This window comes from Schistocerca gregaria, chromosome 6, assembly GCF_023897955.1.
Source record: "Schistocerca gregaria isolate iqSchGreg1 chromosome 6, iqSchGreg1.2, whole genome shotgun sequence".
Classification (NCBI taxonomy): Eukaryota; Metazoa; Arthropoda; class Insecta; order Orthoptera; family Acrididae; genus Schistocerca; species Schistocerca gregaria.
The window spans coordinates 33041237-33066680 of NC_064925.1; the positions used below are offsets into that span (position 1 = coordinate 33041237).

The window sequence follows — 25444 nt, forward strand, 5'->3', positions numbered from 1 at the left end:
TGTAACACACAAGTGCAAAAATCTCAGTGGACATTGGCTCCTCCAATGAGAGTTCCACCTGGAAGATCTGAAAGCACTTCTCTCTCTCTGGAATACGCTGCTTCGGAGGAAACCGTTTCATTCGTTAACGTTTCCATGACGCTGGTCGTTGAGCTCCGTGGCAGTCGGTGAAATCATTCGAGGAAATACCGCACGCTGAAACTTTATTCGTCCTGGGGCGCGACCATGTGCAGCTGCCGTCATACACTTACATGTCATTATTTTATTTCGACTTCAGCTGCTTTTGTCGTGCAACTCGTTGTTTCATACTTTTTTAGATTCACAGTCACACTCAGGCAGCGCTGTTTTCGCAACGTTTGTTTCCATTGGCAAATACTCATAAACCTAAATCTAAAAGTGTGTACGTTATTAAAGAGCTGTAAGTGCTGATACTTCTATTGATGACTGAGGAAGGTTTAATGAACAGCACTACGTCAGTATTTACTTATTTTGCAGACTAACAATTACACCTCAGAGAAGTGTGTTTTTAGGTTATTACGCTTATTTTGCCCTGAGCAGCACGCCAGTTGTTACATTGTAGGCACGCGGACATGGAACGATTAGTTTATACTGGCAGGTTTAGTCCACTTATTCGTGAAGTTTCTGACGTGTTTGTGGCAAGACTATTGAATGCACAGAAATAACAACCACCACATATTAACGTGCCACTTCAAAATATCTCCACTTATTCTCGTCATACTCTGCATAAATCTGATAAAAATAGCTACAAGATAAGGAGTGAAAGGATACTACAGTGTACAAAGTTAAGTCTACTTAAAATAATGTAGTATAAAGTACTCCTGTTAAATTTGGGCGAAAATCCGAAACTTGTCTCGGATCGATGGAGTAATGTATAAAGTGGCTTGTTTCTGGGTTTCTTCAATTACTATCGTCGTCTTCAGCCCTAAGACTGGTTTGATGCACCTCTCCATTCTACCCTGTCTTGTGCAAGCCTCTTCATCTCCGAACAACAACTGCCACTTACACCCTTTTGAATCCGCTTGCTGTATTCATCTCTTTGTCTTCCTCAACGATCCCCCCCCCCCCCCCCCCCCACCTGCCCACTCACACATACACACACACACACACACACACACGCACACACACACACACACACACACACACACACACACACACCTCCCTCTAGTACTAAACTGGTGATCCCTTGGTGTTTTAGGATGTGTCCTACCGATTCGTCCTTTTTTCTAGTCAAGTTGGGCCACAAATTTCCCCATAGTTCTGCTCAGTACCTCCTCATTACTTATGTGATCTACCAATCTAATCTTCAGTATTCTTCTGTAGCCCATTTCGAAGGCTTCTATTCTCTTCTTGTCTAAACTTTTTATCATCCACGTTTTATTTCCATACACTGCTACACTCCACAGAAATACTTTCAAAAAAGACTTCTATGTTAACAAATTTCTTTTCCTCAGAAACGCTTTTCTTGTCATTGTCAGTCTACATTTTGTATCTTCTCTACCTCGTCAGTTATTTTGATGCCAAAATAGCAAAACTCATCTACTACTTTAAGTTTCTCGTTTCCTAACCTAATTTCCTCAGCATAACCTGATTTCATTCGACTACATTTCATTATCGTCGTTTTTCTTTTGTTAATGTTCCTCTTGTACCCATATTTCAAGACACTGTCCTTTCCATTTAGCTGCTCTTCGAAATAATTTGCTGTCTCTGGCAGAATTACAATGACACTGGCAAACATCAAACTTTTTATTTTTTCTCCCTGAACTTTAATTCCTTTTCCAGATTTCTCTTTAGTTTGCCTTACTGCTTTCTCAATATGCAGATTGAATAACATTGGAGGTAGGCTGAAGCCCTCTCTTTTCTCATCACTGCTTCCTTTTCATGCCCCTCAATTCTTACAACTGCTGTCTGCTATCTGTACAACTTGTAAATAGCCTTTCGCTCACTGTATTTTACCCATATTGCCTTCAGAATTTCAAAGAGAGTATTCCAGTCAAAATTCTCAAAAGCTTTCTCCAAGTCTACAAATGCTTTGCATTTCCTTAACCTATCTTCTAAGATAAGTCGTACGGTCAGTATGGCCTCGCGTGTGTCCACATTTCTCCGAAATCCAAACTAATCTTCACCGAGGTCGGCTTCTACTAGTTTTTCCATTCTCCTATAAGGAATTAGTGTTAATAGTTTGCAGCCATGACATGTCAAACTGACAGTTCTGTAATATTCACACCTGTTAGCACCTGCTTTCTTTGGAACTGTACTTATTACTCGTACATCCTTCTTGAAGCCTGGGGATATTTCGCCTGTCTCTTAGATCTTACACACCAGATGGAAGAGTCTTATCGTGGCGGGCTCTGCCAAGCAAACCTTTAGGTATGACGGGCAGTGGTCTACTCACGGTGCCTTTTTCGACTTAGGTCTTTCAATGCTCTGTCAAATTCTTCTCGCTATATCGTGTCTCCCATCACACATTCATCAAAGAGCTCTTCCATTTCTATAACATTGCCTGCAAGTTCATCTCCCTCATATAGGCCCTCCATATACTACTCCTACTTTCCAGCTTCCCCTTCTTTGCTTAGGACTGGTTTTGCATCTGAGCTCTTGATATTCATATAGCTGCTTTTGTTTCCTCCAAAGGCAACTTTAACTTGGCAGCATTTATTATGCCCCTAGTGACACATCCTCCTATATCTTTACATTTGTCATCTAGCCCCATTCCTGCTTCGCCGTTTGGCACCTTCTGTCAGTCTCATTTTTTTAAAGTTTGTATTCCAGTTCTCCTGTTTCATTTGATGCATTTTTATGTTTTCTCCTTTCATCAATTAAATCTCCGATGTTATCCAAGGCTTTGTTCTAGGCCTTCTCTTTTTACCTATTTGTTCCACTGCTGCCTTTCATCTCTTAAACTTACAAATTCTCCTTCTACTGTATTTCTTTCCCCCGTTCTCGTCTGTCGTTGCCCAATCCTCCCTCTGAAACTTACAGCAACCTCTGGTTCTTTCAGCTTATCCAGGTCCCACTTCCTTAATTTCCTAACTTGTTTGCAATTTGTTTAGCTTTAATCTACAGGTCAGCTGAGTCCACATCCACCACTGGAATGTCTTACAATTTAAAGTCTGGTTCCGAAATCTCTTCCTTGTCATTATATAATCAGTCTGAAATATTCCGTTGTTTCCACATCTCTTCGGCGTATACAGCCTTCTTTTATGATTCTTGAACCAAGTGTTGGCAATGATTAAATCATGCTCTGTGCAAAATTATAGCAGACGGCTTCCTCCTTCATTCCTTTCTCCTAGTCTACATTCAACTACAATTTTTTCCTTCTCTTTCTTTTCCCACTATCGAGTTCCAATCCCCCATCACAATTAAAGTTTCGTCTCCTTTAACTGTCTGAACAATTTCTTTTATCCCATCATATATTTCTTTCATGTCTTCATCATCTCCGGAGATAGGTGACATGTAAACTAGTACCATTGTGAGCTTCGTGTCTATCTTGGCTACGATAATGCGTCACTATGCTGTTCATAGTAGGTTACTCACATTCCTATTTTCTTATTCATGATTCAACCTACTTCTGCATTGCCCCTATTTGATTTTGTATTTATAACCCTGAATTCACCTGACTAGAAGACCTGTTCCTGCTGCCACCGAACGTCACTAATTCCCACTACATCTAACTTCAACCCATACATTTTCCTTTTAAATTTTCTAACCTACCTGCCCGATTAAGGGTTCTAACATTCCAAGCTCCGATACATAGAGTGCCAGTTTTCTTTTTCCTGATGACATCTGAGTAGTCCCCACCCGGAGATCCGAATGGCGGATTATTTTACCTTCGAAATATTTTACTCAAGAGCATGCCATCATAATTTTTTCATACAGTTGAGCTACTTGCCTTCGGGAAAAATTATGGCTGTAGTTTCCCCTTGCTTTCAGCCATTCGCAGTAGCTGCACAGGAAGGCCGTGTTAGTTGATATTACAAAAGCAGATCAGTCAATCATCCAGACTGTCGCCCCTGCAGCCGCTGAAAATGCTGTTGCCCATCTTCAATTAACGCTTCACGTATCCCCTAATTTAAATACGTAACCGCTTCGCTGCAGTGTCTCCTGCGAGAATCTCGTCCTGTTCAGTCCGCAAGTGGCGGCTGCATTCGACCTTGCGGCGCTACCGAGCAGCACAGCCCACGCGCAGCCTTGTTAAAACATGGCGGCCAACGGACGACTGAGCATCTCCTGTGTGTCTTGTCTCTGTACATCTATATCTACATTTCGCAAACCACCTGTCTGAACCCCCCTCTTGTCTAGTTTCTTCGCTAATAGCGCCTCGGAAGAATTACCGTTGGCAAATCTCCATATCGTCTCTAATTTCTCGGATTTTCTCATTGTGTTCATATCGCGAGACATATGTGAGAGGAGGTGATTTGTCGTTAGATTCCTCCCGGAACGTACTCTACAGGAATTTTAACAAAATTGGTTGAAATGGCTCTGAGCACTATGCGACTTAACTTCTGAGGTCATCAGTCGCCTAGAACTTAGAACTAATTAAACCTAACTAACCTAAGGACATCACACACATCCATGCCCGAGGCAGGATTCGAACCTGCGACCGTAGCGGTCGCTCGGCCCCAGACTGTAGCGCCCAGAACCGCACGGCCACTTCGGCCGGCCGAATTTTAACAGTAACCTCCCCGTGATACGCAACGTTTCTCTTGTACCGCCTGCTACTATAGTTTATTAAGCATGTGCGCGGTTGTCTCACACCGGCTAACCGATCCCGTGACGAAAGCGCCGCTCTTCCTTAGAACTTGCCCAGCACTTCTGTTAATCCAACCCACTAAGTGTCCAAGGCTAATGAGCAATACTCAAGAATTGGTTGAACAACTGTTTTGTAAGCCATTTCCTTCGTTTCTTTAATATTCCCTCTGTGAATCTCCGTCTGGCATCAGCTTTTTCTGCAGTTGTCTTTATGTGTGCGTTCCACTTTACGTTGCAACGGACGGTTTCTCCTGGGTATTTTACTGCAGTTACTGTTTCCAGTTATTTGCTGTCAGCTGTGTAATCGTGCAGTAGTGGATTTCTTCGACTCCTTGTGTGCAGTTTCCAGAACTCTTGTGACACCGTTCGTCACAAGCGACTTCTAAATGAACTGCGTGGCTATGGAGTGTCACCTCAGTTGTGCGACTGCATTCGTAATTTCCCATCAAAAACGTCACAGTTCGTAACAACTGACGGACGTCAACGAGTAGATGGGAAGTGATATTTGGCGTTGCCCATGGCAGTGTTGTAGGCCCTCTGCTGTTCCTAATGGACATAAACAATTTAGGAGGCAATTTGAGGAGCTCCGTTACATTGTCTCCAAATGATGCCGTCATTTGCTGTTTCGTAAAGTTATGGGAAGGTCAAAATTAATAATTCAGACAAAATATCCGTATGGCGCAAGCCAGTTGAGCGTAAATAACGAAAAGTCTGTGGTCATCTACATGAGTACTAAAAGAAATCCCTTAAATTTCGGTTAATCGACAAATCACACAAATCTAAAGGCTGTCAGGCCAATTAAGTACAATTACGAATATGCTACCTTAAATTGGACCGATGCCACATCTTGCAAATAAAATCAGTCTCATTACTTTATTGTCGCACCTCGTACATTTTATATCCTCTCTAGGTCGACAACATCAGTTATTTTTCTCCCCAAATATCAAAGTCGTTAACTACTTTGTCTCACTTCCTAATCTAATTCCCTCAGCATCACCTGATTTAATTTGACTACATTCAATTATCCTCATTTTGCTTTTGTTGATGTTCGTCTTATATCCTCCTTTCAAGCCACTGTCCATTCCGTTCAACTGGTCTTCCAGGTCCTTCGCTATCTCCGACAGAATTGCAATGTGATCAACAAACGTCAAACTTTTTATTTGTTCTCCATGGATTTTTAATTCCTACTCCAAATTTTTCTGTTGTTTCTTTTAATACTTGCTCAATATACAAATCGAATAACATCTAGGATAGGCTAAAACCCTGTTTTACTCGCTTCCAACCACTGCTTCCCTTTCGTGCCCCTCGACTCCTGCCATCTGGTTTCTGTACAAATTGTAAACAGCCTTTGGCTTCCTGTATTTGACCCCTGACACCCTCATTCCAGTCAACATTGTCAAAAGCTTTCTCTAAGCCTACAAACGCTAGAAACGTAGGTTAGCCTTCCTTAAACTATCTTCTAAGAAAATTCGTAGGATGAATATTGCTTCACCTGCTGCAACACTTCTACGGAATCCAAACTGATTTTCCCCGAGGTCGGCTTCTAACAGTTTTTCTGTTCGTCTGTAAAGAATTCGTGTTAGTATTTTGCAGCTGTGACTTACTAAAGTGTAATTCGGTAATTTTCCAGCCTGTGAATACCCGCTTTCCTTGGGATCGGAATTGTTATATTCTCGTTGAAGAATGTGTTAGATCATACTATAAACAGAAAACAACACAGCTGTAAACAGTAACGGTCGTCTCACACTTCCTCGAGGCGCTCTGGAAATTATCTTTACACGTGTCGACTTTGTTGCGCTCAGAGCGGTAGAGACGTGTGCGGCCGTGAGCCACAGTGGCGGCTCGGCTCGGTGGCAGCGGCCGGTAAGGCGATCCCGCAGGTAGCCGGGCTCCGGCGGAGTGCCCGCCTCCATAAACTAGTCCCCTCGCGTCCCGGGCCTCGGAATGTCCCCCGCTGCGCGGTATTTCAGCCGTGTCTCGCGTTCTGTTGTGCCGTGTTATACCTGCGCCGCGCGGGCCCAGCTCGACACCTGCCTCTCCGCGGAATGTACAGGGGGTGGACAAAAATATGGAAACTCCCTAAATGCACTGCTTTGCTGTCCTTAACACGGTGTAACAAAGCCGTCGGCATTCGAAACAACTTCCAGTCGTCTCTGAATCGATAAGTCCAGTTCCTTTACGGTTTTCGAGGGAATCTTTACCATTCTTCTCGCAAAGTAGTACCGAGTTCACCTAAAGCCGTCGGCACACAGACCGTGTTGTCGAACGTTAACGTTCAGCGTGCCAAGTTGAACGTGCTGCTGTACGCTCGGGAACGATGCCACTCGTGCACACGGTACGTGGGCCCCATCGTGGTATACGCAATCGCAGTGCACTCCAGCGACAGTTGAGGGATGTTTTTAGTTCGTAAATCACACTGTTTACTCAACGGACGCGCGTAAAATTCCCACGTTAGCTCTATTAAAACGCACATTTCTTCCATCGTCCACGAAAAGGAAAGTACCATGTCCAATCAATAAGGACACAGGCTTATAAAAGTTCCATTACAAACAGTGCGTTACAAATTTGGAATACTTCTCCGCATAAGATAAACATTATTTCATCATTCCCACATTTTAGTAAAACCACAAGGTCAGTCTTACTTGATCACTGTTCCTACCCAGTAGCAGAATCTTTGCGACATGTGAATTACCAAGCGTAAAAGAAGAAGGAGCAAAATATCTTTATACAAGCAACGCAAGCTGTCGTTTAGATTAAGCCTATCGAACAAAGTCACCCCTCACAAAAAGGTGAAATTGTATTTACATAACATCAAATATTGTAGTCTACACGTATATTAAACTAATAATAAAGTATCAGAACCTAATAAAAACGCGAATGTTAGGAAAAAAATTGGTTGTGTCAGGAGCAAACCACCGCCCCAACAAAAAAACTCCATAAGGGACAGGAATGATATTCATTACGCTAAACTAACATGCCACCTTTCGTTTCTAATCATAGTATGTTACCCCTTGCTAAAAACCTTAATCGTAGATATGTTGCTAACTGAAATTTAATTATGAGAAATTGTACCCTGAGCAATGCGTGTTGGGTGGATCTTCAGTGTGTAAGCTGCCTTCAAATAGCCTACTCTCATTATACGCAACTTACAATAATTCTTTTGCCACGAATATGATGTTTCTCATATTTTATTGGAACGAATCACACAGTTAACAACGGGTTTTGCAGTGATTCTCAATTTGATGGTTCTCGGAACGGCATATGTACATATAGGCTTGAAATGAATGCGAATATGGCGCCTCACAGCTCTGTACTGAAGGCACACGGCGTGCTTGTGACGTAGGCGGCGTAGTGCCATCTCATTGTTCATCGCTCAGACGCACGATCAGAATATCTGACATGCCAGATATTGCTCTGCACGTTCGGAAAGACTCCCCAGCGTGCTATTCGATGCAGTGACGTCAGAAACTCGGCAAGCTCAACGTTCGGATGCACTGTCCGTGTGCAGAAGGCTTAAAGGTGATGCAGGTCGATAGCGACCGCTCTCCCTTCTCTCCAAAGTAGGCTGTAAAGGCTTAATAATACTGAGATCCAATCCCAAAGATAGCAGATGTTGACACGTGTGAAAATTACGCAACTGTCAGTTTAATAAGTCACGGCTGCAAAATATTAACACGAATTCTTCACAGATGAATGGAAAAACTGGTAGAAGCCGGCCTCGGGGAAGATAAGTTTGAAACACGTGAGGCAATACTGACCCTACGACTTATCTCAGATAAGGAAAGGCAAACCTACACTTCTAACATTTGTAGACTTGCAGAAAGCTTTTGCCAATATTGACTGGAATACTATCTTTCAAATTCTGAATGTGGGAGGGGTCAAATACAGGGAGCGAAAGGCTATTTATAGTTTGTACAGAAACCAGATGACAGGTGTAAGAGTCGAGGGGCACGAAAGCTAAGCAGTGGTTGGGCAGGGAGTAAGACAGGGTTTTAACTTCTACAGGATGTTATTCAATCTGCATATTGAGCAAGCAGTAAAGGAAACAAAAGAAAAATTAGGAGTAATAATTAAAATCCATGGAGAAGAAATAAAAATCTGAGGTTTGCCGATGACCATGTAATTCTGTCGGAGACAGCGAAGGACTTGGAAAAGCAGTTGAACGGAATGGACAGTGTCTTGAAAGGAGGGTATAAGATGAACATCAACAAAGGCAAAATGAGGATAATGGAATGTAGTCGAATTAAATCCGATGATGCTGAGGGAATTGGAATGGGGAATGACATACCTAAATGAAGACTGCCAATGGCAAAGAAAGCGCTTCTAAAGAGGAGAAATTTAACATCGAGTATAAAGTTTCATGAAGTCTTCTGAAAGCATTTGTATGTATTGTAGCCATATATGTAAGTGAAACATGGACGATAAATAGTTTAGACAAGAAGAGAATAGAAGCTTTCGAAATGTGGTGCTTCAGAAGAATGCTGAAGATTTCATGGGCAGATCAAATGGTTCAAATGGCTCTGAGCACTATGGGACTTAACATCTGTGGTCATGAGTGCCCTAGAACTTAGAACTACTTAAACCTAACTAACCGAAGGACATCACACACATCCAGGCCCGAGGCAGGATTCGAACCTGCGACCGTAGCAGTCGCGCGGGTCCGGACTTAGCGCCTAGAACCGCTAGACCACCGCGGCCGGCCATGGGCAGATCACGTAACTAATGAGGAAGTACTGAATGGAATTGGGGAGATGAGCAATTTGCGGCAGAACTTGACTAGATGAAGGGATCGTTTGGTAGGGAATGTTCTGAGACATCAAGGGATCACCAATTTAGTACTGGAGGGAAGTGTGGAGGTTAAAAATCGTACAGGGAGGTCAAGAAACGAATACACTAAGCAGTTTCGGAAGGATGTAGGTTGCAGTAGGTACTTGGAGATGAAGCAGCTTGCACAGGGTAGAGTAGCGTGGAGATCCCCATGAAATCAGTCTCTGGACTGAAGACCACAGAAACCACTATGAACTGCGAAAGCCAAGGGAAATGCGGCAATAATTCACACTCGTGCTTACAAAACGAGACCCGGTCGATCCCAACTGTACTGACAGTGGCCCTATCTTCACAGCGTCACTGTGGAATCACGTGGCGAGCCCCGCTGCCACTGTAGGGATGGGCTAAACTGCCATTTTCCCATGTCGGTGATTTATGTATGTAACCCGTCTCTGCCTATAACTTAACCCTATTTTTCTAAGAATGTCGAACATCTTGCACCATTTTATACTGTAGAACGCTTTTTGCAGATCGACAAATACTACGAGGATGTCATGATTTTTCTTTAGTCTAATTTCCATTATCAACCGCAACGTATGAATTCCTTCTCTGGTGCCTTTACCATTCCTAAAACCAAACTAGTGGTCATCTAACACATCGTCAATTTTCTTTTCCATTCTGCCGTATATTAATCTTGGCGCCAACTTGGATGCATGAGCAGTTAAGCTGGTTGTGCGATAATTTTCTCGCTAGTTAGCTCTTGCAGTTTTCGGAATTGTGCGGATGATATTTTCCCGAAAGTCAGATAGTATGTCGCCAGATTCTTACATTCTACACACCAAATTGAATAGTAGCTTTGTTGCCACATCCCCCAATGATTTTAGAAATTCTGATGGAATGTTATCTATCCTTTCTGTCTTATTTGATCTTAAGTTTTCCAAAGCTCTCTTAAATTCTGATTCTAACACTGGATCCCCTCCCTCATCTAAATCGACTCTTGTTTCTTCTACTATCACACCAGACGAACATTTCCCCTCATAGAGGCCTTCAGTGTGCTCTTTCCACCTATCTGCTCTCTCCTCTGCGTTTAACAGTGAAATTCCTGTTGCACTCTTATTGCTACCACCTTTGCTTTTACTTTCAGCGACGGTTGTTTTGACTTTCCTATATACTGAGTCAGTTCTTCCGATAATCATTTCTTTTTCGATTTTTCGCATTTTCATACAGCCACTTCGTCTTCATTATTTTATTCCTCTGCGACTTGTATATTTTTATCCTGAATTTCCGTGAACCTTTCTGTACTTCCCTCTTTCCTCAGTCAACTGAAGTATTTCTTCTTTTACACGTCATTTCTTTGCAGTTACCTTCTTTGTACCCGTGTTTTTCTTTCCAACTTTTGTGATTGCCCTTTTTAGAGATGTCCATTCCTCTTCAACTGTACTGCCTATTGTGCTATTCCTTAGTGCTGTATCTAGAGTCTTAGAGAACTTGAAGCGTATCTCACTTTCTTTAGTATTCCATATCCCACTTCTTTGTGTATTGATTCTTCCTGGCTAATCTCTTTAAACCTCAATCTACTCTTCATCACTACTACATTGTGATCTGAGTCTGTATCTACTCCTGGGTACAGTACAGTATCTTATTTCCGAGTCTCTGTCGACCATGATGTTATCATACTGAAATCGTCTCGTTTCACCCAGCCTTTTCCAAGTACACCTCCTGTTCTAATTCTTGAACAGAGTATTCGCTATTAAGAGCTGTAATTTACTACAGAACTCAGTTAGTCTCTCTCTCTTCTTTCATTTCTTGTCCCAATCCAATATTCTACTGTAACCTTTTTTTCTACTCCTTTTGACTCTAAGATTTTCATCTCCCTTTACGTAGTGTATTACCCGTTCAGCGTCCTCACATACTTTCTCTTGCTACGTCGGCATCTATCGATACCTAAACTATCGTGGTCGGTATTTGCTGTCAATTCTGGAAAGAACAGCCCTATAACTGAACTCTTCACGGTAACACACTCTCTGGCCTAGCTTGATATTCATGATGAATGCTAGTCTTATAACATTTTCTGCTGCTGTTGATTTTACCCTATAGTCTTCTGACCAGAAATCCTTGTTTTCTGTCCATTTCACTACACTGACTCCTACCACATCGAGATTCAGCCTTTGCATTTCCCTTTTCAGTTTTTCTTCCTTCCTTATCACGTTCAAGCTTCTGACATCCACGCTCCACGTTATTGTTTCGTTGGTTATTCAATCTTTTTCTCGTGTGCACCTCCCACTCGGCAGCCCCCTCCCGGAGATCCGAATGGACGTATCTTCCGGATTCTTTTGCCAGTAGAGAGATCATCACTACACTTATTCAGGTGTTTTTAATGCAGTGGTTTGCATTGCGTTCTGCATCCTCATGTTGTTGATCATTGCTGATTCTTCTGCCTTTAGGGGCAGTGTCCCACACAAAGGACAAGAGAGTGCTCTGAATCCCTTTCTGCTTCTCCGCCCTCTTTCACAAGGCCTTTGGCAGAGAGAGGCTGACTTCTTGTGCGGGAGCTTGTCAGCTTTTGTTACACACGAGTAAGTAAACTGAAAACTGCAGAGGTGAACCCCCAGTTATGATTACAAGAGACTGGCTCTGAGCACTATGGGACTCAACTGCTGTGATCATCAGTCCCCTAGAACTTAGAACTACTTAAACCTAACTAACCTAAGGACATCACACACATCCATGCCCGAGGCAGGATTCGAACCTGCGACCGTAGCAGTCGCACGGTTCCGGACTGCGCGCCTAGAACCGCGAGACCACTGCGGCCGGCAAGAGACTCGATAAAACAATTTCATCACATAATGTTTTTTTAAATACAACTTTTAAATCTGAATTTATATTTTCAGTCGCCTTTTACCTTTAGGATACAACTAATATTAAGACAACGGCTAATGGACCAACATGCCATTAACGTACTGGAGTCAAGCAAAACAACAAATTATGTACTGGATTCACCTTCCTACATTTAGAATAAAATGATTTTAAAGCATCCACGGATAATCAACAGCTAGATCATACTCCGCAAACCACCTAATAGTGTGTGGCGGAGCGTACTTTCGGTACCGCTATCTGATCCCTCCAACCCTGTTCCACTCGCCAATAGTGCGTGGGAACAATGATTGTCAGTAATCCTCTGTATTATCTCTAATTTCTCGAATTTTCTCTTCGCGGTCAACACGCAAGATGTAATATGCTGTCGTCACTCCTCTTGAAAGGTGCTGTTCCGAAATTTCAGTAGTAAATCTCTCCGTGATGCACAACGCCTCTCTTGTAACGTCTGCCAGTGGAGTTTGCTTAGCATGTCTGTAAGGCTCTCTCGCCAGCTAAACGATCCTGTGACGATACGCGCCGCTCTTCATTGGATCTTCTCTATCTCCTCTGTCAGTCTTATCTGATAGGGAACGCAGATACATGAAGAGTACTCAAGAATTGGCTGAACAATCGATTTATAAGCCACTTCTTTCGTGGATGACTTACATTTCCTTAAGATTCTTCCGATGAATCTGAGTATGGTTTGTGGTTTTCCCACTATATATTTTATATGGCCATTCCAGTCAAGGGCGCTCTGGACAGTGACGCCTAGATATTTTACGACAGACGTTGTTTCCAGCTGTTTGTCATGAGTAGTGTAGCTGTACATTAGTGGATTTCTTTTCCTATGTATGCGCAAGATGTTACATTTATTTACGTTCAGAGTCAACTGCCAGAGTCTGCAGCATTCGTCAATTCTCTGTAGGTCGTTCTGCAAATTCTTACCATCTTCTGGCGTTGCTACTTTGGTATAAACAACTGCATCATCTGCGAATAGCCTTAAAGAGGACCCGACACTTTCTGCTAGATCACTTCTATATGTTGTAAACTGGAACGGTCCTATCACACTTCCCTTTCCCTTTACATAAGGAACAAATCCATTAACTAACACGGCAGACGGAAATCACAGAGGTCTCACCAGCAATTAACTCAGAATAAGTGATATTAAAATGACCACAGGTAATCGTTACACAATAGACAAGTCCATTGCTACTTTGAACTGATGGTTCACACTTTAACGTTGCCCATACACAGCCATTTTCAACATTAACCAATGAATAACGGGATACACAGTACTCGACATAATGTTATAAATATAGTTCTTGTGAAGACAAGCACGCGCATCCAAAACCGTGTGAACTGAATACAATAACCACGATGCGCAGCAATGACGTACTTCACTACAACCAAGTCACTCAGTCGTGTGAGCACAAAATGAACTTTTACAAGCTGTAACAGCCACACGAATCCACGTAGCCTAACAGTCACCAACTACCGTCTCGTCCAACATCACCTTTCTTCTTATGTGACTGTTTAACGTCGCTCAGAGTCCACAATTCCGCGAATGGCGGTATGCAGCAATTCCGGCGGGCCCTTCATAAGATCCTTCGTGCTACTCGGTCCAACAACGGCCTGGAAGCCCCGACTGACCGACCACATGTCCCGACCAGCGCAACGGACCGCCAAGGCGAGGACTGCAGCCGCCTCTGCCGCAGCGAGCAGTTCGCGCCGTCCCGCTCCGGAACGTCGCGCGCGCACCGGTGGGCGCGACCGATCCTGGGGCGACCTCTCCGTCGTCGCGGCCGGAATCGAAAGAGATACTAAATAAAGTGTACATAATCTTACTGTCTACAACTTGTCTTGTTCCCAAAGATTCTTGTCAACGAACTGTCCAAAGTTTTTCCACTAAATGCAATTAATAGAAACGAACCGAGGTTACACTGAAATATTTTCTAGTGATAATTCTCGCCACCCATCTGATGATATAATCGTTAATAACAGATTTTGGAAAAAAGGTGACCAAGTGTTCTGTGAAATGATTTGTGTAAAAGTAAGAAATAAAATAAATCAGACAAATATTTGACGTGCCTCTGAATGACGCTCGAAACAATGCACAACAAATGAGGCGTGTCAAATGTTTCTCTAATCTGTTCTATTTCTCACTTTTAGACAAATAATTTTATAAAACAAATGGCCTTTTTTTAATTTTCTAGTTTTGTTCAGAAAGCATGAAATGTAACATATAAAAACATCGACGTGTATTCTGTTATTATTAAATGTGTAGGTCAAGAGAAATTAGAGAAGGTTGAGTTTGGACTATAAATTGCTAATTATTTTATTTTTTCAAGTGGAGAGAAAAGGCTACATAATTTTCACACAAATGTAACTTTTAATATTTAGCTGCAAAGCCTTATAGAGACAACCTTTTGACACTTCATTTATAGCTATCACCAGCTAGACACGAAATATTTTAATTTCCCCTCAAATCACTATTTTTTAATTAGCGTGATTATTTCCAAAATATTAAATATGTTTCCGGAAAACTAGACTTCACACTTGCCAGTTTGATACCTCTTTTCTCCCTTTTCCACTTTTAGTTTGACTACGATAACTCCGACAAAAATTCGTTGTGTAGCTGGTAGGGAGCCCTCTGAGACATTTGACAAAAGGATCAGATTCCATCGCTTTGCTCCAAATGTTCAAATATATGTGAATTATTAAGGAACCAAACTGCTGAAATCATCTACTGAAAGTAATTTATGCTAAGGACAACACACACACCATGCTGGAGGGAGGACGCGAACCTCCTGCGGGAGCGGACGCGCAGTCCGTGACACGGCGCGTCTAACCGCGCGGCGCTTTGCTCATGTTGTCGTTGAGTCAGTTGGCTACGTATGTGGCAGCTAAACTTGACTTACGCGGAAGTAAAATCTTAGGGAATTTTATTGTGGATCACGATTAGCGATGACACGAAGATTACGTTTACGGATCTCGCGAGAGACAGTTGTGCACGGCTTTGCACACTACGGTAACAAAGAGGTGGGAAAGCTGGACAGGGGCACTAATGTTTAGCGAACAAGGTAATGTGAACAGGTAGAAGATTTACTTAACTCGTATTTCTCCAAGCGTACCAAGATTTGATACAAATAACGCAGAAAGGAACAGAGTTCAAAAATGGTTCAAATGGCTCTGAGCACTATGGGACTCAACATCTTAGGTCATAAGTCCCCTAGAACTTACTACTACATAAACCTAACTAACCTAAGGACATCACACACACCTATACCCGAGGCAGGATTTGAACCTGCGGCCGTAGCAGTCCCGCGGTTCCGGACTGCAGCGCCAGAACCGCACGTCCACCGCGGCCGGCAAAGGAACAGAGTCCAGCTATCGACGTCGCAAGGAAGATGTACTCTCTTCGCGGCTTTTATGTCGCCTCGCTGTCTCAGTAGAACTGTCTGTACCAAGGGAAGCTAGGGGAGGAGGTCGGTTGGTGGCCGGTGCCCTCCTTCTATAACACAAACTGCACGCACTTAATAACTGGGTTCTTTAGTCATAAACCAAGAGCTACTTAAGTTGAAGTTGCATGTGCTGAGGTACAAGCTCTCTTCTGTATAGTCCACGTAGTCTCAGTGGTTTTTAAGTACAAGTCCGCTTTGTTAACTATATGGTTGCTATGTGCTAGACAGTAAGTGAATGCCTCCGTATCGGTGACACACTGGAAATCTCACAGTGTGTAGCCTCGAACTAACTGCCATTCTGGTCCTCCGGTGATCCTAAATACTGGCGGCTCAGAGGACGTTGGCGGCGCGTTTCCAGCGAGCCTTGTCGCTGGCCTCTAAGCCGCACGGTGTGCTGGCGCCAGCGTATACCAGCACGGAAGAAGCACGAACGACGATGCGAGCAGCTGGCTTGTGCGTGGAGTCCCGTGGTGAAGCGGCTGCGAGCTGCCGCCGAGCGTCCGGCACTGTGGCGCCAGTGGGCGCTCCTGGCCGACAGGGTCTGGAGGTGTGGCGCAATGGGTGCGTGCCATTGGGTCCACCGGATCCATCGTGGCCGTCCGTTATCAGCGTCTCGCGGAAACTTCTAATTCCGTTGCTATGATGCCTGTGGGGTGGCATCACCACATCTACATCTGCATCATACTCTGCAAGCCACTTAATGGTATGTGGCGGACGGTACTTTCGGCACCACTATCTGATCCGTCCAAACTTGTTCCACTCACGAATAGTGTGTGGGAAGAAGGATTGTCGGTAACCCTCTGTATTGGCTCTAATTACTTAAATTTTCCCCGCCTGGTCAATACGCAAGTTGTTTGTGGGGGGGGGGGGGGGGGGGGCGGTGGAATTAAAATGTTGTCTCAGTCCTGAAAAATGCTGTCCCGAAATTTCAATAGTAAATCTCCCTGTGATGCAAAACGTCTCTCTTGTAACATCTGCCAGTGGAGTTATTTTAGCAGTGTGACGAGTAACACTCTCTCGCCAGCTAAACGATCCTGAAATTTTCTCTATCTCCTCTGTCAGCCCTACCTGATAGGTACCCCAGATAGATGAACAGTATTCAAGAATCGGATGAACAATCGCCTTACAAGCCACTTCTTTCGTGGATGACTTACATTTCCTCCAGATTCTTCCGATGAATCTGAGTCTGGTGTGTGGTTTTCCCACTATCTGTTTTATGTGGTCATTCCACTCGCGGTCGCTCTGGATAGTTACGCCTCGATATTTTGCGGCAGACGCTGTCTCCAGCTGTTTGTCATCAGTAATGTAGCTGTACATTAGTGGATTTCTTTTCCTATGTATGCGCAATATGTTACATTTACTTACGTTCAAGCACAACTGCCACGGCCTGCACCATTCATCAATTATCTGCAGATCGTTCTGCAAACTCTTACTATCTTCTGGCGTTGCTACTTTGGTATAGACAACTGCATAACTGCATCATTTGCGAATAGCCTAAAGGGCATCCGACCGTTTCTACTAGATCATTTGTAAGTGTAAACAGCAACGGTCCTATCACAGTTCCCTGGACATTACCTTTAGATCTGTCGATTTTGTTCCGTTAAGAGCGACATGTTGAGTTCTGCCTGCAAGAAAGTCTCGAATCCAATCGCAGTGCTAACGGTGTCAAATGGCTTACTGAAATCGAGGAACACAGCATCGACCTGAGCGCCGTTGTGCACTGCGCTGTGGATCTTACGGAGCAATACAGCGAGCTGAGTTTCGCAGGATCTCTGTTTGCGAGTTCCGTGTCGATTTTTATAGAGGAGATGTTCATTTTCCAAAAACATATACGAAGTGAATATAAGCAGCGATTGAACCTCGAACTAGATCCATACCCCGATTGTGGCAGACAGAACCAGTGGACTGTGTTTTGTCGTGCTGGCAGGCAGTCTGGACCCATGACGGGGACTGTGACGTCACAGAGTGGCCGGCAAGTGGGTAGGTATGGCACAGTGCGCAGCGGCGCTGGGCGCCGGCGAGAGCTGACAACTGCGCGCCGAGGCCCTCTCTCCCTCTCTCTCTCTGTCTGTCTGTCTGTCTCTATACCTGCGCCCCCCCCCCCCCCCCCCGTACCCCAGCACATCGTTCACCATCCTCTGCCTGAGCCTCGGCATTCCTGCGCCGGGTGCCCCCTGCGGCGAACGCTCTGCTCCCGCTCCTCGCTGCGCGGCCCTCCTTCACTGTGGGCCCTTCCTTCCCTTTGTACAGCTCTCGCCGCTCTACCTGCAAGCCGTGCTGTAAACGCACGCCGCGCCGGCCTCCTCTGATTCGGCAGTCGGATGGCTACGGGTGGCGCCTCTCAGGTGTTCAGAGCCTCATAAAAAGGTTTCTCCTATTAATATACTGAAGAATTTATATAGTCGGGGAGCGTTTCGAATATTTGCTACACGAATTTAAGTAAGTACAGTCAACTATCGACGTCAGGCGATGTTTTGCAAACAGGTAATAAGCTTGTCTCGAGGCTACACTCTGAAATATGGCAGATATTTGGGGACGTAGCTTCAGCGGACTAAACCTGTTACAGTCATCTGGAAGGCTCAGTACCTGAGGCCAAAGTGTCCCTCACACACTCACGAGGAGAACACGGCAAGTGCTGTATAACCTCCAACACACGAGTCTCGCTTGCCCGTAGATAGGCCGACTTGACCGTTACCGCAAAAACCCACGGGTCAAAATTACGAGGTATTGTCAATCCTTTTACCGTGGAATACCCTCAAACGAAATGGTGGCACAGTGGTTAGCGTCGCAAGTTCTGAGTTTTGCGCCCCGTGTTTGAAACCCGGCGGTTAGTTTTATTTCTGTTTTTCATGTATATATCCACGTCTGTAGAAGGTTACTACACGAATGTAACGTTATCCTTATTTGTCTACTAATTATGTCAGATGACTAGATTAAGAAAAAAGAATAAAAAAATATTTGAAATTGTTTTTGGTGAAATTTCCGTAGTGTTTTGATTCGTAGACATTTACGAACACCAGTTTTCGGAAAAGTGATCCGTTATGCAGGATTTACAGCGAAATTACTGCAAAAGCAGAAAACCACCGCAAAGATAACAACGTTTGCCGAGTCAGCTTCGCAAGAGGAAATGTCACGGTGGCAAAGCTATCTTCGTGCGATGCTTGTGGTGTTCTGATATTTGTTTTTCGAATGTTTCTACGATTGGCTCCAAGGGAATGCACTACATCTTCTTGAAGAATAACCATGAGATTAAAACATTAAGAATTAATATGAGAATTTGCCGAGTCAGCTTCGCAAGAGGAAATGTCACGGTGGCAAAGCTATCTTCGTGCGATGCTTGTGGTGTTCTGATATTTGTTTTTCGAATGTTTCTACGATTGGATCCAAGGGAATGCACTACATCTTCTTGAAGAATAACCATGAAATTAAAACATTAAGAATTAATATGAGAATGAAATATCATAATATGAGAATCTAAAACGATTATAAACCCTCAACATACCATACACGAATATATAATACAGTAATTGTATGAGACTTATTGTGAAATCCACTTGTAATTTACAATTAATACAACGCCCTTATGTCTCCCAGTTTGATAAGAAACATGCTTGTAATACCCTCCTAAGGACGTGGGCAATTAAATGAAAATAATAAAAATGAAGTAGATAAAAAGAATAACCTCTTTTGTTTCCATTTTATTCCGAAGGAACTTTCCTGGCGCGCAAAGAGAGGCAGGGCGGCACGGGGCACACTGGGCTGGGGTGCAGTCCGAGGTCCGAGGCGCGGCCACCACGGCCCGTCTGGTTGGGTTCCCCCCCCCCCCCCCCCCCCACCTGCACCAGGAAGCTAGGAAAGCGGAGGGTGCGTGCAGTAGAGATACAATGAACATCGATTGTTTGTTTATTTCAGTTTTTCTCTGTTTTTAAAGAAATTAACATTATTACCACCGAGAACAGCAGGAAACCGACGTCGCGATGAGGAAGTCGTGGCAAGACGTCAGACTAGCGACGCACTGTTTTTCGGGAAAGAGCATTCCGATGACCAGAGAATATTTCGATTCTAAGTGTGGAAGAGGCGGGCATCAACTCCTCATGGCAGAAACATCCCTGTTCCGTGGTGTGTTGAGGAAGACAATTAAAGGAAATGTGAACGATTCTTGGGGGTTCTTGAATCAATTCACGAAGACTTTCCTTTTTATTGTGCCGCACAATTGTCCAGTTACTCAGAATTACTCTCAATGAGGCAAGAAACAGCTATGTTCACTGATACGAAAGGTGCTCCTCAGTCAGACTTGAGCAATGGACCGCTGATGTCGCTTTCGTGACAGACGCCACGGGGTAGTAGTATTTTTTAAATATCTCGTTGCAAGGTAAAAATAAATTAATCGCTTCTAGGTGTGACAGTACTGAAAGTTTCAAATTGCAGCTTTTGCGTTTTAAAAGTCAGCTTCAAGCAGGAAATACGGACAATTTTCCCTCTCCAGAATCCTTGAATTTAGGTATTTATGGACACATCGATGAGTACACAAATGCGTTACAGTCACTGCATAAAGCATTTGATCGTAAGTTTGAAGAAATAAAACAAGTAAGACTTGCACTCAAAGTTTTTATGACGCCGTTTTTCGGTGCGCCCAGGGAATGCTGCATATAGTCTCACAAGTTGAACTGGCTGGTTCAAATGGCTCTGAGCACTATGGGGCTTAGTACGTCGGAATGCACAATGGACATGAATGGATGCAGCTCATCAGGCAGGATCCATACGTACGTTTCACCTGTCAGTGTCGTACCTAGATGTATCAGGTGTCCCGTATCAGCTGCATACACCCTACACCGTTACAGAGCCTCCACCACCTTGAGCAGTCTTCCGGTGACATGCACTGTCCGTAGATACATGAGGTTCTCGCCATACCCGTACACGTCCACCCGCTCGATACAATTTGAAGGGAGAACCGTCCGACCAGGCAACATACTTCCAGTCATCGACAGTCCAACGTCGGTGTTGACGGGCCCAGGCGAGGCGTAAAGCGTTGTGTCGCGCAGTCATCGTGGGTACACGAGTGGGCCTTCGGTTCTGAAAGCCCACATCGATGATGTTCCGTCGAATGGTTCGCACGCTGACGCTTGTTGGTGGCCCGGCACTGAAACCTGCAGCAATTTGCGGAAGAGTTGCACTTCTGTCACCTTCAGTCGTCGTTGGTCCCCTTGCATGATCTTTTTCCGGCCGCAGCGATGTCGGAGATTTGATGTTTTACCGTAATCCTGACATTCACGGTACACTCGTGAAATGATCATATGTAAAAATCCCCACTTTATCGCTACCTCGGAGATGCTGTGTCTCATCGCTTGTGCGCCCACTACACAAAATCCCTTAAATCTTGGTAATTTGTCATTGTAGCAGCAGTAACCGACCTAACAACTGCGCCAGAGGCCTGTCTTATATAGTCGTTACCGACTGTAGCGCCGTATTCTGCCTGTTTACATATATCTGTATGTGAATACACATGCCTATTCCAGTTTCTTTGGCTCGTCAGTGTGTGTATGCTCTGTGCACAGCTGAGTTGATCTTATTTGCCAATTACAAAAGCTTCAACATTTCTGCTTACTGTTATGACACCGTGATCTTCAGTTTCGTCTGCTATTGTCGACAACAACGTTTCTGGCCCACTCGTGTACCCACGATGACTGCGCGACACAACGTTTAGAGCCGCGAATTAAATGTCTCAAAGTACGGCGTGCTGTTTTATTTCTATACGTCCTCCAATGCGCTGCCTGATCTAGTGTTATTTACTTTTTTCACTTCTTTGCGGAAAGTCGTTCATTGCAAATTGAATTTCTCCTGGACTCGGTAGCAACTGCCGTTTGTTGCGCAATACTACCTTTACAGGGTACAATAAAAAGCGCAACATATTGAGTGAGTGTCAATATTTTTGAGGCTCTGCACTCCCCTTCAGTATTATCGCGGAAACGAACAATACCGCTCCCACACGGTCAATATTATTGCGCAGTGCTGAGCAGTGCGTAATAAATATAGAGAGTATGCAGGGCCCCTTAAGGGAGTCGTACCTACCCATTTCCACATGTTTTTCACTTTCCGCTGATTACAACGAAGACTACCGTTCACTCTCGAACCTCTGAGAATATGAAATTATGATTTGTTGCGTCATTAATTGGTTTTTAACAGTATTGTTTTGATAGCATTAAAGATACACTTTTTTGTTGTATTGGCAGAGTTCTAAAACTACCGTAGACTATCGTAACTAAGTGTGGACTTCGGTAGTTTTGGTAGTAGCTTTGGCCAATCAAGTTCGTAACCGAGTTACCTGTGCGTTATGGGTGTTGCGTAGGCGTCAGGTGTTGCCTCATTTGGATAGCTTTGTTTGTGTGTGCGATAAGTCTTCACCCCCCCCCCCCCCCCCATGAACCATGGACCGTGTCGTTGGTGGGGAGGCTTCCGTGCCTCAGCGATACAGATAGCCGTACCGTAGGTACAACCACAATGGAGGGGTATCTGTTGAGAGACCAGACAAACGTGTGGTTCCTGAAGAGGGGCAGCAGCCTTTTCAGTAGTTGCAAGGGCAACAGTCTGGATGATTGACTGATCTGGCCTTGTAACAATAACCAAAACGTCCTTGCTGTGCTGGTACTGCGAACGGCCCCCCACCCCTTCCCTCCTGTCACGTCCTGTGCTAATAACGGCGTTCTGCGACCTACCACCGTCCCGGTTCATAAGGTTTTCTGTAGTGCCTGTCTACATCTACATCGATACTCTGCAAATCAGCCTGCTACAGGCTTCATCGAACCACTTTCACAATTCTCAATTATTCAAAGCTCGCATAGAGCGCGGAAAGAACGAACACCTATATCTTTCCCTAAGAGCTGTGATAGAGTGCGGAAAGAACGTACACCTATATCTTTCCATAAGAGCTGTGATTTCCCTTATTTTATCGCCCTGATCGTTTCTCCCTATGGAGGTCGGCGTCGACTAAATATTTTCGCTTCGGAAGAGAAAGTTGGTGATTGGAATTTCGTGAGAAGATTTCTCCGCAACGAAAAAGACTTTGTTTTAATCATATCCCCCCAAATCCTGTATCATTTCAGTGACGCTTTCTCCCCTATATCGTGATAATACAAAACGTGCAGCCCTTCTTGATAAATTTTCCGATGTACTCCGTCAGTCCTATCTGGTAAGGATCCCACACCGCGCAGCAGTATCTAAAAGAGGACGGACAAGCGTAGTATATGCAGTCTCCTTAGTAGATGTGTTACATTTTCTAAGTGTCCTGCCAATAAAACGCAGTCTTTGGTTAGCCTTCCCCACAACATTTTCTATGTGTTCCTTCCAATTTAAGTTGTTCGTAATTGTAATACCTAGGTATTTAGTTGAATTTACAGCTTTTAGATTAGACTGATTTATCGCGTAATCGAAGTTTAACGAGTTCCTTTTAGTACTCATGTGGATGACTTCACACTATTCGTTATTTATGGTCAACTGCCGTTTTTCGCATCATTCAGATATCTTTTCTAAATCGCTTGCAGTTTGTTTTGATCTTCTGATGATTTTACTAGTCGATAAACGACAGCGTCGTCTGAAAACAGCCGAAGAGGGATGCTCATATTGTCTCCAAATTCGTTTATATAGATAAGGCACAGCAAAGGGCCTATAACACTACCTTGGCGAACGCCAGAAATCCCTTTTACTCGATGACTTTCCGTCAAATACTACGAACTGTGATCTCTCTGACAAATCCAGTCACATAAATGAGAGGATATTCCACAAGCACGCAATTTCACTACAAGCCGTTTGTGTGGTACAGTGTCAAAAGCCTTCCTGAAATCCAGAAATACGAAATGAATTTGAAATCCCTTGTCGGTGGCGCTCAACACATCGTGCGAGTGAAGAGCTTTCTGCGTTTCACAACATCTATGTTTTCTAAATCCGTGTGTCAATAGACCGTTTTCTTCGAGGTAATTCATAATTTTCGAACACAGTACATGTTCCAAAATCCAGTCTCGAAAGTACTCCTAATTAATGGAATCCCACAATTAATTCACAGTAACTAAATTTGTACTTTCGTCATATCCCATCGTATAACCGGTGGACATGCAGTTCTCAGCAACGGAAACTTCGTGGGTTGCAAATGGGGAGTGTACGGTCCATGTGGTATGACCTATATATACAGCTCTAACCAGAACATGGGTAAAATACAGGGAGCGAAAGGCTATTTACGATTTGTACAGAAACCAGATGGCAGTTATAAGAGTCGAGGGACATGAAAGGGAAGCAGTGGGTGGGAAGAGAGTGAGACAGGGTTGTAGTCTCTCCCCGATATTATTCAATCTGTGTATTGAGCAAGCAGTGAAGGAAACAAAAGAAAAATTCGGAGTAGGTATTAAAATCCATGGAGAAGAAATAAAAACTTTGAGGTTCGCCGATGACATCGAAATTCTGTCAGAGACAGCAAAGGACTTGGAAGAGCAGTTGAACGGAATGGTTAGTGTCTTGAAAGGAGGGTATAAGATAAACATCAACATAAGCAAAACGAGGATAATGGAATGTAGTCGAATTAAGTCGAGTGATGCTGAGGGAATTAGATTAGGAAATGGGACTAGTAAAGTAGTAAAGGAGTTTTGCTATTTGGGGAGCAAAATAACTGATGATGTTCGAAGTAGAGAGGATATAAAATGTAGACTGGCAATGGCAAAGAAAGCGTTTCTGAAGAAGAGGAATTTGTTAACATCGAGTATAGATTTAAGTGTCAGGAAGTCTTTTCTGAATGTATTTGTATGGAGTGTAGCCATGTATGGAAGTGAAACATGGACGATAAATAGTTTGGACAAGAAGAGAATAGAAGCTTTCGAAATGTGGTGCTACAGAAGAATGCTGAAGATTAGATGGGTAGATCACATAAATAATGAGGAGGTATTGAATAGGATTGGGGAGAAGAGGAGTTTGTGGCACAACTGGACCAGAAGAAGGGATCGATTGGTAGGGCATGTTCTGAGGCATCAAGGGATCACAAATTTAGCATTGTAGGGCAGCGTGGAGGCTAAAAATCGTAGAGGGAGACCAAGAGATGAATACACTAAGGAGATTCAGAAGGATGTAGGTTGCAGTAGGCACTGGGAGATGAAGAAGCTTGCACAGGATAGAGTAGGATGGAGAGCTGCCACAAACCAGTCACAGGACTGAAGACCACAACAACAACAACAAACCAGAACTCTTTCGACAAAATTCCGGAGTTTGTTTGCGGTCGCAGCTTCGAATCCTGCCTCGGACATGGATGTGCGTGATGTCCTTAGGTTAGTTAGGTTTAAGTAGTTCTAAGTTCTAGGGGACTGATGACCTGAGATGTCAAGTCCCGTAGTACTCAGAACCATTTGAATTTTGCACGTCCATGTCTCGTTATTTTGAAAACCTACTTAACTGTGGTGAACCGAAAGAAGTATTCCCGTTACGTGCCCCGAAGCAGAAACTCATCTCCACCTGGTACAGAGGAGAACAAGGAGATCTTGAACAACCTTAAGAATAATAAGGCAGCTGCAGAGGATTCAATAGTGCTGGAAGTACTGAGGCTGGAAAAGAATGAA

General features: G+C 43.9%; 1 protein-coding gene across 1 annotated transcript in view; it reads left to right on the forward strand.

Moving 5' to 3' along the window:
• Nucleotides 1-25444, forward strand: part of LOC126278037 (cadherin-related tumor suppressor) — an 817086-nt gene that overhangs the window by 216430 nt on the left and 575212 nt on the right.